Source organism: Pristiophorus japonicus, chromosome 6 (genome assembly GCF_044704955.1).
Source record: "Pristiophorus japonicus isolate sPriJap1 chromosome 6, sPriJap1.hap1, whole genome shotgun sequence".
NCBI classification, from domain to species: Eukaryota; Metazoa; Chordata; class Chondrichthyes; family Pristiophoridae; genus Pristiophorus; species Pristiophorus japonicus.
The window spans coordinates 226,931,100-226,944,805 of record NC_091982.1 but is presented as its reverse complement, the minus strand read 5'-3'; the positions used below and the strand labels follow the sequence as shown (position 1 = coordinate 226,944,805).

Sequence of the window (13,706 nt, the reverse complement as noted above, 5' to 3'; positions counted from 1 at the left end):
AAATTTCTCCCAGTCCTCAGGTTTGTTGCTTTTTCTAGCCAATTTATATGCCTCTTCCTTGGATTTAACACTATCCTTAATTTCCCTTGTTCGCCACGGTTGAGCCACCTTCCCAGTTTTATTTTTACTCCAGACAGGGATGTACAATTGCTGAAGTTCATCCATGTGATATTTAAATGTTTGCCATTGCTTATCCACCGTCAACCCTTTAAGTATACTTTGCCAGTCTATTCTAGCCAATTCACCCCTCATACCGTCGAAGTTACCTTTCCTTAAGTTCAGGACCCTAGTTTCCGAATTAACTGTGTCACTCTCCATCTTAATAAAGAATTCTACCATATTATGGTCACTCTTCCCCAAGGGGCCTCGCACAACAAGATTGTTAATTAGTCCTTTCTCATTCTACATCACCCAGTCTAGGATGGCCAGTCCTCTAGTTGGTTCCTCGACATATTGGTCTTGAAAACCATCCCTAATACATTCCAGGAAATCCTCTTCCACCGCCTTGCTACCAGTTTGGTTAGCCCAATCAATATATAGATTAAAGTCGCCCATGATAACTGCTATACTTTTTTTGCACACATCCCTTATTTCTTGTTTGATGCTTTCCCCAACCTCACTGCTTCAACTCACAGCAAAGCAGTAACTGGATCTGGAGACTAGATCTGCCGCTGCTGCCATCATCTTTAACAGCGCTACAAAGCAGGAACCACCTTGTAACAATGCTGAAGAAAACAAAATAAGCAATTACACTTCAAATTCATTATTAGTTAACCACCTTGGAATATCCTGAGGACATGAAAAGCACCACATAAATGCAAGTTCTTTATTTTCTTTCTAGACGACATTATTCCAGTTTAAAATCAAGTAGCCAAGGTGATTTCATTATGCATCAAATAGCTCAGAAGAGGCATTAAAGGTATAAGCCAAGAAATGAAGAACAGTCATGAAATGAGGATGGGTGAGATTCAGTAGGAGGAGGATGAAAGACAAAAGGCTGCAAGCAGGTGGGAAGGGAATGGACAACAGGCTGGGCCACTCAGCAACTGGGAAAGGAAAGCAAGTGAACCAATGGCACTGTTTGTTTTATTTATTCCCCTTACCAAGGAAATCTATGGGCTCAGGTGCTGTCCCAGTCTTTAAATCTCAAGCTTTAATTAGGAAAACCTAATAACAAATGAGGTATGGGTGTTCATCAAAGAAAGGGGAATGTCCCAGGAAGTACCGCACAGGCCAAATGCAAAGTTCTCCTCCGATGCTGCTCCAACAATATACTAGGATCCTGACCTCAGAAGATCATCCTCTATTACATAGAATATACGGCACAAAAACAGGCCATTCAGCCCAACTAGTCTGTGCGAGTGTTTCTGCTCCACTCAAGCCTCTCCCATCCTTCCTCATTTAACTATCAGCATACCCAGTATTCCCTTTTACAAAAGAACATAATAGGAGCAGGAGTCGGCCATTTGGCCCCTTGAACCTGCTTCGCCATTTAATAAGATCATGGTTGATCTGATCATGGACTCAGCTCCACTTTTCTGCCCGCTCCCCATAACCCTTCACTCCCTTATCGTTCAAAAATCTGCCTATCGCCACCTTAAATATGTTCAATGACCCAGTCTGCACAGCTCTCCGGGGCAGACAATTCCACAGATTTACAATCCTCTGAGGAAATTTCTCCTCATCTCATTTCTAAATGGGCGACCCCTTATTCTGAAACTATACCCCCTAGTTTGAGATTCCGAGTGGAAACATCCTCTCTGCATCTACCCCATCAAGCCCCCTCTGAATCATATACAATTTAATTAAGATCATCTCTCATTCTTTTAAACTCCAATGAGTATAGGCCCAACCTGCTCAACCTTTCTTCATAAGTTAACCCCTTCATCTCAGGAATGAAACTAGTGAACCTTCTCTGAACAGCCTCCAATGCAAGTATATCCTTCCTTAAATACGGAGACCAAATCTGTACACAGTACTCCAGGTGTGGTCTCACCAATACCCTGTACAGTTGTAGCATGACTTCTCTGCTTTTATACTCTATCCCCCTTGCAATAAAGGCCAACATTCCATTTGCCTTCCTGATTACTTGCTGTACCTGCATACTAACATTTTGTGTTTCATGCACAAGGACCCTCAGGTCCCTCTGTACTGCAGCACTTTGCAATTTTTCTCCATTTAAATTATAATTTGCTTTTCTATTTTTTCAGCCAAAGTGGATAATCTCACATTTTCCCACATTATAGTCCATTTGCCAAATTTTTTCCCACTCACTTAGCCTGTCTATATCCCTTTTCAGATTACTTGTGTCCTCACAATTTGCTTTCCCACCCATCTTTGTATCAGCAGCAAACTTGGCGACATCACACTCGGTCCCTTCATCCAAGTCATTAATATAGATTGTAAATAGTTGAGGCCCCAGCACCGATCCCTGCGGCACCCCACTAGTTACTGTTTGCCCAACCCTTACGTGTTTATCTAGCTTCTCCTTAAATACATCTATACTATCCCTGTGGTCGTGAGTTCCACATTCTCACCACTCTCTAGGTAAAAACGTTTCTTCTGAATTCTCTATTTGATTCTTGGTCACTATTTTAAATTGATGGCCTCTAGGTTTGATCACCTCCACAGGTAGTTTTTTAGGGAACGAGCAAATGCAAGTCTTCTTAAAGGCACGATATTAATGCAAGTCTGTGCAATACTTATCTGTATCAAGGGGAGGTGAGATTTTAAGACTGCTAGTCCAAATACAGTTACTAGCACACAAGGTTGATTTGGCCAGCAGCAGAGAATGCAAGCAGAACAGATAACCTCAGTGACCCAAAAGCCTACACTATCATTCTAGGGGAAGGCGAGACATTCGGCTTAACTACACGGCGGCTAATGGCAAACATATACATTCTAGAAAACATAGAAACATAGAAAATAGGTGCAGGAGTAGGCCATTCGGCCCTTCGCGCCTGCACCACCATTCAATATGATCATGGCTGATCATGCAACTTCAGTATCCCACTCCTGCTTTCTCTCCATACCCCTTGATCCCTTTTGCCGTAAGGGCCACATCTAACTCCCTGTTGAATATATCCAACGAACTGGACTCTTCAACTTTCTGTGGTAGACAATTCCATAGGTTCACAATTCTCTGGGTGAAAAAGTTTCTCATCTCGGTCCTACATGGATTACCCCTTATCCTTAGATTGTGACCCCTGGTTCTGGACTTCCCCAACATCGGGAATATTCTTCCTGCATCTAACCTGTCCAATCCCATCAGAATTTTCTATGTTTCTCGGAGATCCCCTCTCATTCTTCTAAATTCCAGTGAATATGAGCCTAGTCGATCCAGTCTTTCTTCATATGTCAGTTCTGCCATCCCGGGAATCAGTCTGGTAAACCTTTGCTGCACTCCCTCAATAGCGAGAATGTCCTTCCTCAGATTAGGAGATCAAAACTGCACAGAATACTCAAGATGTGGTCTCACCAAGGCCCTGTACAACTGCAGCAAGACCTCTCTGCTCCTAATGTTTTATACAGTTGAAGCACAACCTCCCTGCTCTTATATTCTATGCCTCACCTAATAAATATGTATATCGTATGCCTCCTCAACCAACTGTGCTTCCACCTTCATGGATCTGTGGACATGCACTCCAAGGACCCTCAGTGTCTTACCATTGATTGTGTATTCCCTTGCGTTGATAGCCCTCTCCAAATGCATTACCTCATACTTCTTCGGATTGAATTCCATTTTCCACTGTTCTGCCCACCAGTCTGCGGCTTTCCTCCTCATCAACCACACAGCCAATTTTACTATAATCTGAAAATTTCTTAATCATACCCCCTACATTTAAGTCTAAATCATTGATATATACCAAAAAAGCAACGGACCTAGTACTGAGCCCTGCAAAACCCCACTGGAAACAGCCTTCCATTCACGTCTTCATGGGAAGCTGAGCATAGAATAAGAAAGGAGGAAAGCATAGCTAGAGATAGAAGGTAGAATTGTAGTATGGAAGTTCGGAAGACAGAAGAAAGATTGGAAAATAGACAATACATGAGTTTGGCTGTGCGTAATGGCATATTCCTAAATGCAAGGAGTATGGTGAATAAGGCAGTGGAGCTGACGGCACAGATAGACATATTGAAGTATGATGTGTTAGCAATTACTGAAACATGGCATAAAGAGGGGCAGGAGAGGCATCTCAACATTCCTATTTAGAGTTTTCAAACAAGAATCCCAGCAAATAGTCCCTAATCTATCGAACAGACTGCTGTTAACTTGACAGCTATCGAAGTAGTCAGCTTGAATTAACCTCACCAACTTACATCAACGTCAGACACTTATCACTTTGAGAAATGTAAAGAAATCAGAATTAATAAAGAAATAGTACTGCAGAAATTAATGGGACTAAAAGCTGGCAAATTCCCTGGGCTTGATGGTTTACATACTCGGGTTTTAAAAGACATGTCTACAGAGATAGTGGATGCATTGGTTTTGATCTTCCAGAATTCCCTGGATTCTAGAATGGTCCCAATGGATAAGATAGCAAATGTAATCCCGCCATTCAAGAAAGGAGGGAGAGAGAAAACGGAGAGCTACAAGCCAGTTAGTCTGACATCAGTCGTCGAGTCCACGACAAGACGTTGCAGAGTGGACCACTTTCCATACCTTGGGAGCCTCCTATCAACGAGGGCAGACGTCGATGACGAAGCCCAACACCGCCTTCAGTGTGCCAATGCAGCCTTTGGTCGCCTGAGGAAAAGAGGGTTTGAAGACCAAGATCTCAAACCCGGCACCAAGCTCATGGTCTACAGAGCAGTAGTGATTCCCGCCCTCCTTTATGCTTCAGAGACATGAACTATGTACAGCAGGCACCTCAAAGCACTGAAGTACCACCACCAACACTGCCTCCGCAAAATCCTGCAAATCCATTGACAGGATAGGCCTACCAATGTCCTGTTCCTCAGGCCAACATCCCCAGCATCGAAACATTGACCACACTCAATCAGCTCCGATGGGCGGGCCACGTAGTTTGATACAAGACTCCTGAAACATGCACTCTACTCCGAGCTCCGTCACGGCAAGTGAGCCCGAGGAGGGCAGAAAAAACCCTTCAAGCATCCTCAAAGCCTCCTCGAAAAAAAATTTAACTATTCCCACCAATTCTTGGGAATCCCTGGCCCATGACCGCTCAAAGTGGAAAAGAAGCATTTGGGAAGGTGCTGAACACGGAGTCTCTTTGCCGGGAGCACGCGGACGTCAAGTACAAACAGCGGAAGGAGCATACGACAAACCAAGCCCATCCATCCCTTCAACCACCACCTGTAGCAGAGGATTCATCAGCCACCTTAGAACTCATGCTAATGTGGCAGCAAGCCATCCGCGACACCGCCTAAGAAGAAGAGTAGAGAAAATGCTAGAATCTATTAGGAATGTGGTGCAGGGCACTTAGAAAATAATAGTATTAAACAGAGTCAAGGGAAATTGTGTTTGATGAATCTGTTAAGAGTTTTTTTTGAGGTTGTAACTAGCAGGGTAGATAAAGGGGGAACCAGTGGATGTAGTGTATTTGGATTTTCAGAAAGCATTTGATAAGGAGCCGCACAATAGGTTCACACATAAAATTAGGGCTCATGCAATTGGGGATAATATATTTGAATGGATTGAGGATAGGCTAACTGACAGAAAACAGAGTAGGAATTAATGGGTCATTTTCGGGTTAGCAGCTGTGACGAACAAGCTAACACAAGGATCAGTGCTTGGGCCTCCGTTATGACTTAGATGAGGGAATTGAGTGTAATGTTTCCACGTTTGCTGACAATACAAAGCTCGGTAGGAAAACAAGTTGTGAGGATGCAGCAGAGGCTACAAAGAGATATAGACAAGTTAAATGAGCGGGCAAGAACATGGCAGATGGAATAAATTTCTTCAGACAGATTCTACGCATTCCCGCAGGAAGGATATCTGTGGGGCAGTGATTGGGCTATTTGCCCACTTCTTGCCCAGCGAAGGTCCTTCAAACTTTTATGCCTGCTAAAAGCAGGGTAACACTTTTAAAGCATAGAAAAATTAAACTTAATCATTAATTTTTATATTAAAAACCCAGTCCATCAAGGTAAGTTTATGTTAACCCTATTAAAACACATTAAAACAAATTTCAAAAAAATATTTTTTTCTACAACATTTAATTTTCAATGTGTGAGGTGTTGTTTTAATTTATCGTGCTGTGTTTCTTGTTTTTGGGGTGGGGGTGATATTCTCATTGATAGCAATGGGAGCTCGTACAAACAGAACTCACCATTATTATCAATGAGAATACCTGTACTAGATAGTGATTGGTGGTCCAGGCCCACGTGATTCCAACAGGTGAGCCCAGAGGTGGAGCAGCGTGGTCAAGGCCCAGGAATGGTGCAGCACGGGCCAATAAGCAAGTTTTCAAAGTCGTGAGGCCTATACTGCATCCTATGAATTCCATGGAAAGAGGTCCTGTGGAACTGAAGAAGGAGGACAGTAGGAGTATGTTTGTGTTCGTATGTATGTATGAAGCACATGCAGCGGAGCCTGGTTTACAGTCGTCTTGGATCCCCTTGCCACTGGACCAAGACCTTGCTCGGTCAAGCCCGCGTGGTGGCTGATGTGCAATGGCCACCCCACGTTAAAAGAATTCATGCACAGGCATCTGCCCCGGTTTAAAATGAAGTTTGGGACCTGGAACATCAGGACCCTCATGGACAACCCCAACAGCAACAGACCGGAAAGCTGTACTGCTATTGTTGCCCGAGAACTCAGACGTTTCGACCAAAACATCACCGTCCTAAGTGAGACCCGGCGGGCAGGGGAAGGCCAGCTCAAGGAACAAAGTGGTGGTTACACCTTCTTCTGGAAAGATAAACCAGAAGAATGCCACCTCCATGGGGTGGGCTTCACCACAAAAAATGAACTAGTTGGCCGTCTCACAGACTCCCCCTGCGGGATAAACGAATGTCTCATGACCCTTCGGCTCACCCTAGCCCGGAAGCAATGCGTGACGGTCATCAGTGCGTAAGGCCCAGCACTGGAAGCTACAGACGAGACCAAAGAGGAATTCTATTCCAACCCTGTCCCAAGTCCCAACAGGCGAAGCTGATCCTCCTTGGCGACTTTAACGCCAGAGTTGGAAAGGACACAGAACTCTGGGGAGGTGTGATCGGCAGAGAGGGGATAGGGAAAGCCAACTTCAACGGTAACTTCCTCCTGACGAAAGCATGGCTTTGTCATAACCAACATGTTGTTCCGTCAGAAAGACAAGTACAAGTCTTCATGGCAACACCCTTGAGCCAAGCACTGGCATCTGCTAGACTAAGTCATCGTCCGAGCGAGGGACAGCAAGGACGTGCGCATCACCCGTGCCATGACCGGAGCAGACGACTGCTTGACAGACCACAGCCTAATCTGCTTGGTGATGTCCATCAATGTAGTCCCAAAACAACGGCGGCAACAGAAACAATGTCGCAGGAAAATCAACGCCGGAGCACTCCAAGACCTGCTTAGAAAGCCCTATTTCAGCCAGCGCCTCACTACCAACCTGACTATTTCCAGTGATCCAGTGTCCACAGCGCCTGGTCTGCCCTCAAGGCCTCCATAATTTGCACCAGTGAGAAGACACTCGGTCACTCGACCAGTAAACACCAGGTCTGGTTCGATGAGAACGACCAGGCGATCCAGGAATGAATAAGCCACAAGCGCGAAGCATTCTTGAACTGGAAACAGCAACACAACTCGAGAGCAAGAAAGCAGCTCTACAGACGGCTGAAGGCCAAGGTCCAACAAAGAACTCGCGACCTAAAAAACAGAATGTGGGTGGAGAAAGCACAAAGATCCAGCAACTAGCCGACAACTACGACATGCATTGATTTTTCAGTGCAGTCAAGACTACCTACGGCCCAAGCACTCAAGGTCCTACCCCACTGCAGGGCAAGAATGGAGACGTACTCATCAAGGACAGAGAGGCAGTCAGTGCCCACTGGAAGGAGCACTTTGAAGATCTCCTGAACCGAGACTCTGTCGTCACGTGAGTTTCCTCGACACTTTCCTGCAGCATGCTACCTGCACCATCTCAGCACAACCCCAGCCCGGCATGAGGTAGAAAAGGCCATCCGACAACTGAACAACAACAAGGCCTCAGGAGCTGATGGAATCCCTGCTGAAGCAGTAAAACATGGTGGAGGAGCATTATTGGCACGAATACATGAACTAATTTCTCTTATTTGGAAGGAGGAGAGCATGCCAGAGGATCTCAAGATGTCGTAACTGTGACCACCTTTAAGAAAGGGGACAAGTCTGATTGCGGTAATTACAGGAGTTTCCCTGCTGTCTATCACATGGAAATCACAAGAATCCTCCTCAATCGCCTTCTCCCTGTGGCTGAAGAGCTTCTCCCAGAGACGCAATGCGGATTCCGCCCACTAAGGGGCACAATGAACATGGTAGGAAAAATAGAAATGGAGTTTCCACTTTGTGCACAATTGGGAATCAGAGCGTAAATTGCACGAGTTTGGAAGTGTTTTTTTTCCCCCCTCAAGCTTCCGCTCAAAATCATTTGTATATCACCCAACATAAAATCACCAGACTGATTCCAGAGATGGCTGGACTGACAATATGAGGAGAGACTGGATCAACTGGGCCTTTATACATTGGAGTTTAGAAGGATGAGAGGGGATCTCATAGAAACATACAAGATTCTGACGGGACTGGACAGGTTAGATGCGGGAAGAATGTTTCCGATGTTGGGGAAGTCCAGAACCGAGGACACAGTCTTAGGATAAGGGGCAGGCCATTTAGGACTGAGATGAGGAGAAGCTTCTTCACACAGAGAATTGTTAACCTGTGGAATTCCCTGCCGTAGAGAGTTGTTGATGCCAGTCATTGGATGTATTCAAGAGGGAGTTAGGTATGGCCCTCATGGCTAAGGGGATCAAGGGATATGGAGAGAAAGCTGGAAAGGGGTACTGAGGTAAGGATCAGCCATGATCTTATTGAAAGGCAGTGCAGGCTCGAAGGGCCAAATGGCCTACTCCTGCACTTATTTTCTATGTTTCTATCTGCCATGAACCAGCGCAATCAGGCAGCATAGATTGTGATTTTCTTTTAAATGAAATTTTGCTTCAAAAAATATTCCTCAATATATTTAAGAGTGGTAACTCAGTGCAGTTTGATTAATTCAACCCTTCGAGATATTTGCACTTCTTCAATTCTGGCTTGTTGTGCATCCCCGATTTTAATCGCTCCACCATGAGCAGCCGTGCCTTCAGCTGCTGAGGACCTAAGCTCTGGAATTCCCTCCCTAAACCTCTCTATTACTTCTATTTCCTCTTTTAAGACGCTCCTTAAAACCAACATCTTTGACCAAGTCTGCCCTAATATATCCGCACGTGGCTCGGTATCAAATTTTGTTTGAATATATTTACGGTGGAGATGGAGTGAAGGGTTATGCGGAGTGGGCAGGGAAGTGGAGCTGAGCCCAACATCAGATCAGCCATGATCTTATTAAATAGCGGAGGAGGCTCAAAGGGGACAAATGGCCTATTCCTGCCCCTATTATGTTCTTATGATGCTCCTGTGAAGCGCCTTGGGACATTTAACTATGTTAAAAGCATTGTATAAATGCAGCTGCTGTTGTTGAAATACAGCTGTAAATGGTTTTCACACAAAAAATAAGCATTTTGAATCAGTGTTTCTAGTCCACCACTTGAGTAACCGATTTTAAATAACTGAAAGTTACTTCATAAAACTATACTCAACCATTTTGCTAGTTATATTGGTGTTGTCAGTTTCTTAGTTAAAAACAATTATAATTATATTCAAAAGCTTTTACAATGTGCTATTGGTGTCTTTGCACCTAAAACAAAACAGCTTAATTTTAAGAGCCTCCTCAAAGGACCACAAATGAGCATCATTAGTGGAAACTTGCAATGGTGATTAATTCGATCGGATGCGTGGCCAGTTTTGTGGCTGGGGAATATTCTATGCAATGTTAAAACTAGTGCGAAAGATCACGGAGACTCTACATGCGTTGAAATTCCGCAATCTTTTGCGCTGGGTTGGCCGATTTTGGGCAAAATACACAAAAAACCAGCGCAACCGAGCGGAAACTCCAGGCCCCAATGCTTAAGTTGAAATTGTGTTAATTATTATTCTAAAATTAATAATTGTCTGACTTATTCTTTGATGATTTGGTAGCTCGTGTATGTATCCTATTTGGAAGTCGATACGGTAAATGCGAATAGTCCAAACTGGTTGACGCAAGACAGTTCGGCAAGCCAAGCCTAGGTACGTTGGGCAGTAATTACCAATGGTTCCTTGATGAGGAGATAAGGTGAAGGGGGTTAAGGATTTGGCTGCAGTAAGATTCAGTGTGCTGATATACTGCTAAGTCTGTCAAATAAATCATGTCCTCCGAGATTCTGAACCCTTACAACAGGTTTAACACAACAGCTGCACAATTCAAAATATTCAAAGTAATTCAGTTCCTTGAGGAAAACACCTGGAAGGAGATTTACAATGCTGAATGACATTACAAAACCCATTGTGCATTCTTACCAAAACAGTTAGAAGCTTTTAGCTTTATAATTCCATAACAATTAAAAATATACTGTACTCATTTAAGGAAGCTTGCTGAAGATGTGTGAATAACATTCCCGTATAATGTAGTTACTTACAAATTAGTGACTCTTGTAAATAATAGCCTTGGTAATGAGAATAGTCTGCTGACAAACTCCTGTTACTGGTAAGTGCAGTTACCAGACGAGATTCCATTGAAGGATTTTGGGACGTACAGCACTTAAGCCGCGCTGGATGACATTCTGCAGCTACCGCACAATATTACTTGGTGACACAATAACAACTGTTTTTACTTTTATACAATTGTGCAGGAATCCAACAGAAACGAACATTTTATAAATGAACTGACAAAAAGCTCAGAAAGTTACTTCAATTAGCTTACCATCCCTTACTTCAGCTTCAAACACACCGGAACGTTACTTAACAGTCACTAAAACTCGAGAGCAAGTTAACAGTTGAGTTTCTAAATCAAGCATTAAAACCTACTTATATCATTTGCTGACCGAGTCCACAGGATTCAAAATCCAAAATCATCCACGAATTTTTAATAATGGTCTTGAAATGGCTTTTGTAAAACCAAGACATCCACCAGAACTCCAAAGTGGAGTACACTTTTCATGGACACCGATCCTCCGATTCAATCGCAGAAGGGAGGTAGGTAACTTAAAACATTCAGTTTCATCATCATCATCATAGGCAGTCCTTCGAAATCGAGGAAGACTTGCTTCCATTCCAAAAGTGAATTCTCAGGTGGCTGTACAGTCCAATACGGGAATGACATGTCTGTCCCATCTGTGACAGACTAAAATTGTTTCACCTATGTTTCAATGCCACGAATTATTCACAACCAATCACAATACAATCTAGGGACCGAGGTGATTATTAAATAGCTGGACAGTCATTAAGTCAACCACTTTCATCTCTAAAAATTTTGCACTGTAGGCGTTACCAGCAAGCTTGTTATTTTTATTCTAGCCAGTGAAGCAATCCCTTAAAACCCACGATATATGTAAAAACAAGGAAGATTCACGTATAGTTAATTGAATCAGCAAAATCAAAAAGTACATTTTAAGCCGCAGTTTTGCACTGTAACTATTTCAGCATGTGAGAAAGTCCACAGTGTGAATATGTTTCATTGGACAGAACTATTATCCGAAACGAAATGATTTTTTTGAAACATGTTTTTTGTGTTTTCTAACATTTGCAACTGATAGGATGTCGTCGATACTGGAGACGTTGTTATCTGCTGTATAACGATGAGGCTGTAACCTAAGCAAACATTTGCTACCAATCTTACTAAAAATGTAAATCACTTTCGGACTGACAGGGAGAGAAAGAATGATTTCTTCAGGGCTAATTCAAAACACCAATGTTTTATGATCTCCTTGGCTGAATATAAAAAATGGGGCAAATACGCTCTGCTGCGATTCTAAAGTAAACTGAACAAAACCAACAGTTAAATTTCAAATAAGACCAGTTGCAAAGACAAGAGAGCCCGATCTGCAAAGCAATTGACTCCAGTAATAAACTAAAAGACTTGCATTTATACAGCGCCTTTCACGACCACTGCACTACACATGTAGCTTTTAGGGACAGGAATACTATACAATCGGCATAATAAATGTGCAGATTTTAACTAAACCTGCTCAACCTATAAATGGATTTAAAATAAATAATCCGAGTTTTCCCAGAGAGAGAACACACTTCGAATGCAAGACACAGACACACAATTCACTCACCTAATCAAGTTACTTTCCAAGATAAAGTAAAAACCATTCCAACGTTACAAAAGGAGCAAGGCAGGCGTGCGTGCGAAGTCTCCGTAATGTTTAAAGTTTCATGGCTCAGTCCCAGGGCTCCATCACTTGCTGAAGGCAGACACAGAAAGGGGGAACATGCGATGGGCACAGCTCGGATTGTGCGCCCTCTTTAGCATTCACGGAGCACAGAGCCTCTCTGCCCGCCTCACAGCTTCTTCTCTCCCACATCGGTGTATAATGTGCTGCAGATTTAGCGGGCCAGCGAGCCAACCCCAAGTCCAGCAGCACGGCAACCCGGGCAGGGCAGCACAATAACCCGGGCACAGTAACCGGGCAGGGCACGGTAACCCGGGCACACGGCAGCACGGTAACCCGGGCACAGGGCACTAGGCTGCGAGGTTTGCCATTTTTGTTCTGCCTCGCAATCCCGTGTTAGTTGTGACAGGATGGGGTGGAAGGCAAAACTTTTCTTTTTATCAATGAACCATACTCAAGAGTCGAAACAAAAACAAAACAAAACAAAAGCTCTGGTACTTTCTCTGCCCGGAGCAGCAAACTCTTCTTGCAACTGCACGGAACAGACCAAAAGATATTTACAGCCAAGAAAAAAGCCGAATTATGCAAGGAAAGGATCCGCCGCAAAAGCGTTTCCACAGAAAATGTCTGAGAGGAAAACTTTGATTTAACAGCGGCTGTTCATTCCCCCCTTCTCTTTTATTATTAGTTTCTTTTAAAATTCCATCTGAGGCGCCTTTTCTTTCCTTCTCGGTCTTTCTCTTGTGGCCGTGCTCCGGAGCGGAGCTGTTTTATACCGCGCCGGTCGGGTCTAACCTGGAGAGGGATGGAGGGGAAAAAAGCCGATCAAAAACAAAAATTTAACTCCTAATTTTTCTTCCTTTCTCTCACCCACAAGCCGCCCGACAGCAGAGCCGCTGAGCCCGGAGCTGACGGGCGGGAGGCTTCAGCGCAACGGAAATCCCGCCTCGCTGCCCGGCCAAGCGCGACTGCGGCCGTCGCCGCCACATTGGTCAACTCTGGCCGCCGCCGCCCCATTGGCTGGTGCCGCTCAGCCCCGCCAGCCGATTGGACGACGTCGTACCGGCTTAATCCTATCCCGTTGGCCCTTTCGCTCGCCCCCGCAAGCCGATTGGGCGGTGTCGCGTCGCGCCGCCTAACGCTTTTCCATTGGTCCGTTCGCTCGCGCCGCCCCTACCCCCCACGCCTGCTCCTCCTCCCACCTCACCCGCCAGCCGATTGGACAGCGTCGCGTCGCGTCCCGTCGGCTAGCGCTTTTCCATAGGTCCGTTGGCACGGCCATCAACGAACCCCGAAAGCCCCGCCCACCCTTTCTC

General features: G+C 44.5%; 1 protein-coding gene across 3 annotated transcripts in view; it reads right to left on the bottom strand.

Moving 5' to 3' along the window:
- The window catches only part of dipk2ab (divergent protein kinase domain 2Ab), a 318,082-nt gene extending 304,736 nt beyond the window's left edge, over positions 1-13,346 (bottom strand). The window contains exon 1 of one of the 3 annotated variants that reach the window (XM_070883666.1): positions 13,261-13,346. The gene's annotated coding sequence lies outside the window, so the exon portion shown is untranslated. Of the gene's footprint in view, positions 1-12,333 lie in introns of all 3 variants that reach the window. The other 2 variants (XM_070883665.1, XM_070883669.1) reach the window with 2 other exon arrangements.
- Between the last annotated feature and the right edge of the window lie 360 nt (positions 13,347-13,706).